The sequence below is a fragment of the Castor canadensis genome, chromosome 7, assembly GCF_047511655.1.
Source record: "Castor canadensis chromosome 7, mCasCan1.hap1v2, whole genome shotgun sequence".
Lineage (NCBI taxonomy): Eukaryota > Metazoa > Chordata > Mammalia > Rodentia > Castoridae > Castor > Castor canadensis.
Window position 1 is genome coordinate 61,194,127 of NC_133392.1, and position 5,491 is coordinate 61,199,617.

The 5,491-nt window shown below is 39.8% G+C and overlaps 1 long non-coding RNA gene across 1 annotated transcript; it reads left to right on the top strand.

Annotated features, from left to right (window-relative positions):
• Positions 1 to 445: 445 nt before the first annotated feature.
• LOC141424629 (uncharacterized) lies at positions 446 to 3,694 on the top strand. Its single transcript, XR_012449503.1, has 3 exons — positions 446 to 724; positions 990 to 1,055; positions 3,190 to 3,694. It is a non-coding gene; the product is annotated as an uncharacterized lncRNA (long non-coding RNA).
• The last annotated feature ends 1,797 nt before the right edge of the window (positions 3,695 to 5,491 follow it).

The following is a 5,491-nucleotide window of genomic DNA, read 5'->3' on the forward strand; positions in this document are numbered from 1 at the left end:
CTGCAACATCTGTCCTTGAGCAGCGGGTTTTGATTTGTCCACATAGTTGAAGTAGCAGTCCTTGTAAACAGATCCATAGGACTAGTTTCAGGCTGCTTGGCCACCAGGAAGCCAGTGAGCAGTAGCTACAAGCAGGGTTCTGGACACCTTCCAAACCAGCCCCTGCCCCACTACTGACATTCGGATGGAACCAGAGGCTACCTGTACTGAGAATGGCTCTGTCACCTCCCCACCTTCTCTTTCACTAGTCTACTGAGGTTTGAGGCTAAGTCTTAGGTACCTTTGTCCTGCTTTAACAGAATCTCACAGGCTGGATCATTCGTAATGGCCAGAAATTTATTGACATATTTGTCTGGCGGAATGGAAGTCCAAGACCAGCATCTGTCTTTGTTGTCATGCTGTCCTTTAGCCCAAGGGCAAAGAGAGCAACAGAGGGCAAGAGGGATCCAAACTTGATAAGAGCATTATTAATCCACAAATGAGGGCAGAGCCCTGGTGGACTAATTGCCTCCTGAGTTCCCACCTCCTAACACCACTGCATCTGGGATCAAATTTCCAACACACAACCTTTGGATACATTTGAACTATAGTAGGGTAATTTGAAAATCTAGATATATTAGTTTAATTATGCTGCTGACATAAAATACTAAAAACTGTAAACAACAGAAATGGATTGTCTCACAATTTTGGAGGCTAGAAGGCCTAAGATGAAGGTGTTGGCAAGGTAAGTCGTTTTTAATGGCTAAAGAAAAGCATGCTCCATGTCTCTCCTCTAGCTGCTGGTGGTTTGCTGGCAGTCTGGTATCTTTCACCTTTTAAAATCATCACCACAATCTGTGCCTTCATTTTCTCATGGTTCTCCCTGTTTGCATGTCTGGCCAAATTTCCCCTTTTTGTAAGGACACCTGCCACTTTGAGTTAGGAGTTAGCCCATCCTACTCCAGTACTACGTCTTAACTAATTTATCTGCAACAATCTCATTTTGTTAGGCAAATGGTGTTTCCAGAAGACCTTGATTCTTGTGCTCTGGCGTGGAAGACTCTGTGGCAGAATGCGTGGGTATAAAAAGGGAGTTTGTTAAAAGTTAGGGAAGGGAAATACAAAGGGGAGCATGGTGGGGCCCAGGTGGAGTCTGCCAGCAGAGAGAGCGTGCTTTTCTTTTTTAGGGGTTTTTAAAACCTACACTAACTCATGGGAAGGGCAGACCCAGGAGATTCCCACCCAATGTCAATCAGTGTGGAGGGGCATGAGTGGTTCTTGGTCAGTTGCAGGTGGTCTGGGCCATCCCTGGGCAACTTACATATGAGTCCTAAACTTTTTGTACTTCTAGCCTGCCTCAAATTCCCCGAGACAATATTCCAAAAAATTCTTTTTTGGGGTTACTGAAGGGAGGCAGTCCATCTTCGAGCTGACAAGGGGCAGAAGACCCTACCTATAAAGGGAAATTGTCTCTCCTATTTCTTTCCCTTGGGGTTCATTTGGACACAAGGTATCTGAATTATTGTCCAGAACAGTCAAGGTTCCTCACGGAGATCTCATTCATCTGTAAAGATTGATAGTCTCATTATTTGGGTTCTAAAGGCTTTCTTTCTGGAAGAGATAAATCTGGTTTAGAAGACTTGACCTGAACATTAACAAGATAGGAGCATTAGAAGGGACCCTGCCAGGTGTGGCAGGAGGATAAAGTAATTTTGAAAAGTGACAGAGTCTTATGGTTACTTTGCCTACAGGTGTTTATACCTGTAGCTATTTTTAACTCTTATATGGCCCTTTGTTTTGGACTGCCACTATAGTGGGCAGTTAAGGACTGATTATTTGAGGCAATATCAACAATTAGGGGCCATGTCTTTCCTCTTACTGCTGGTGGTTTGCTGGCAGTCTGGTATCCTTCACCTTTTAAAATCATCACCCCAATCTGTGCCTTCCAGTCCAATTAGGCTATAAACATAAATGAGTCAGTTCTGTACAGAAAGAAAATTCATGGTGTCCCTAAGCAGAAGTTAGATACCATTGAAAGTTATATTGCCTTTGTTTAAACAGAAGGCTTTGACCAAAGACATGAGTTTGCCTTTTGCCAGAAGCTTAGAAGGCTTCAATATGAGAGCACATGCATAAGAGCCCCCTTTTAAAATCTCTTGGCTTTGGTTATTTTTAGAGGTCTTGCATAATTGACTCCATCTAGATCTGGAGAAGTCCCCCTCATTTGTGCAGTCCTTTTGAACTATCTCAGGTGGCTGAATGTCACTTGTGGAATACCAGCTCTCAGAAAATGTTTATCTGACAAACAGATGTCAGGCCTAAATGACAGAACTTTTAGCATTTGTCATAGAGAGCAGAAATGTTAAAGGCCTTATTAGATAGAATGTACCTTAGATACAAGATATCTAAGATAAAAGAACTATAGCTGCTTACATGTATACACTTTTGACTCTATAAATGACATATAGCATTTAGATACACATACACGGCACTAGCAGTATTAGAACCATTTAAAATAATTTTTACTTAGTTCAAACTTAAGTTTTTTTTAGTGTTATCAGAAAAATACCTTAGGGTTTTTGTGTCTGGCAAGGGACTAATTTAGACAGGATGTAAAGAATAGTAAATAATTTTAAATGGGCTTCGTAGAGAACCGGTCATCTTTTTTTTTCTTTTTTTTATGGTTAGCAGGATCAAAGAACTCCCAGTACTCCAGTACTTAAGGTCAGAGCCATGTGGTGAATATGTTAGCTTCTCCTACGCTGGCTGGTGGAGAGAGAAAAGGAAAGGCCCTTTGGGTGAGAGCACGAACTTCTGAGATCCTGTGAAGCGTCTCCCTTGTATCAAGGAAGTCTCCAATACAGGTCCATTTGACCTGCTTTTGTCAGACATCTCTGGAGTGAATGAACGGCAGGGGCCCCTGGCTAGAGTTATCTGTTCTTCTAGGGGCCCATGTCTCCACCCCTGCATGAGTGTTCCTAAATGGCATGCTGATCCTCAATGTTGACCTATTAAAACATACATTGGGCGAAGAGGCTGATACCAGAAATATGTGAAATGAAAAGATAACAATATAAAGGAAGACAATTTGTTGAGTGTTAAAAAGAAACATCTTAATCAAATCCAGATTGCATCAAGGTAAACTTGGTTGGTAGAAACCCATAGCCTGTGGTCAGTTTTCCTAAGACCTGTGTCTTTTGCTTGCTGCAGTGAGAAGATGTGGACAGAAAGCTCAGGATTTTGGCTGTGAAGGAAGAGCCAGCAGCATGTGCACACATCAAGCTGTGGGGTTGTGGTCAGCTTGCAGGCTGAGAAAAATGGGGGAACATGTACATTTTTTAATAAGATAATAAACCAATTAAGACTAATGTCTTAAATGATTAGATACAGAAAAAGAGAAAGGGTAAGCATAGAGTTAGGAGGCCCAGTGACAGCCATGGCTTGGAAGAAACCACATCCTAGACTGCTGATGTTAACAGAATGGCGTAGGACACACAACAGGGTTGTTGTTGACCTGCACGCAGCCCCTAGAGCCCAAGAATAACAGGCTCGGTCATTGAGAGTTAGTGACATGCATAATTTAGTATTTTAGGATTAATTACTTTTTAGTAGACTCCTAAGAACTTAAGGTTTTATCATCTCATCTGTAGGGCGAACTTTTGTTTGGGTTTGGTAAAATTTTGTATCAGCCTATAGCACCAAAAGTCCCTGACAGTTATTTTGATAAAATAGAAACCCATTTTTATTTATTTATTTATTTATCTTTTATTATTCATATGTGCATACAAGGCTTGGGTCATTTCTCCCCCCTGCCCCCACCCCCTCCCTTACCACCCACTCCGCCCCCTCCCTCTCCCCCCCACCCTGTCAATACCCAGCAGAAACTATTTTGCCCTTATTTCTAATTTTGTTGTAGAGAGAGTATAAGCAATAATAGGAAGGAACAAGGGTTTTTGCTGGTTGAGATAAGGATAGCTATACAGGGCATTGACTCACATTGATTTCCTGTGCGTGGGTGTTACCTTCTAGGTTAATTCTTTTTGATCTCACCTTTTCTCTAGTTCCTGGTCTCCTTTTCCTATTGGCCTCAGTTGCTTTTAAGGTATCTGCTTTAGTTTCTCTGCATTAAGGGCAACAAATGCTAGCTAATTTTTTAGGTGTCTTACCTATCCTCACCCCTCCCTGTGCTCTCGCTTTTATCATGTGCTCAAAGTCCAATCTACTTTCTACACATTTCTACATTGTTGTGTAGAAACCCATTTTTAAACACACATTTGTACCTTAAATTTTGATCTCAGAAAACCCTCTAGGCAAACTTTAAACTCTAGCCAACCCAATCACACATACATAAACTAATAAGCTTTAAGACCTTAATTTGTATCTTGAAACAACCTTTGTAAAAACCCAAGTTTAGATAACACTGTTTTAATTAAAACTCTTAGTAACCTTATACCTTAAAATACTTAGGAAGAAAATTACATTAAACCATCTTTTTAATAATAGCAATCTATAAGAACACATGGGTTAATAAACCTAATTATAAAAGAGTTAAATGTAAATTACACTCATGATAGAATGAAACAGATTGAGATTATTGTCTATAAATTTTCTTTAGTCCTAAGGCAGAGGATAGTTAGGCCTGGTTGGGGTTATAACTTCAGATAACTTGAGATAGTTGTACATATTAACTTTATAAAAGTAGCTTAGGAATCATCCTAAAGACGTCTACTAACACACACACACACACATACACACACACACACACACATGTTTTGATCTAGGCATGCCAAAGAATACCAGATATAAATGCACGTATGAGCTCACAATTTAATGGCCACAAGTACATAGGTAGGAGACAGACTAAGACATACACAGAAAGCACACAATGATACACAAAACAATCACATTAATTTCCAGAGCATTTTTGAACAAATTAATTTTTGTTATTATCTTTAGTAGATTAGTCAGCTAGCTTCCTAAGTGGTTTATAAGAGACCTTTAACACAAATACTCTATACTTTGTCCAATCCTTAACAGATTAATGTAGTAAAATCATATTAACTTAGAGAATTTTAATCACACAGTTTTATTTTTTTAGAGGATAGCAAGATGGTGTCCTATCCCTAGGGAGTGGCAAGATGGGGCTAGACAAATGGTGGCTCCATCATGATGGCAGCATTTCCTGTGACCACATGGTCTCTCCAAAGGGTCTCTCAGATGGAACATACAGACATGTTACATGCAAACATACAGGCTCAAAATAGCAATCTGTTATAGGAATGAAAGACATCTCCCCCTGAGAGACAGGTGTCCATATGAGTTAGTCATCCTAATGAAAAGATCAAATAATTGAGGCAAACTAGGTGGGATTTAAAAAGATTTGAAAGTTTCTTTGGATGTGAGATCACTTGACAGTTTCGGAGAATTAGTCACAACTTTTAGAACTTTTTTCTCCTTGAATATAATGTCCTGTCTTTTAGTTTTAAAGGCTTATTTAAATTTAGGATTACTA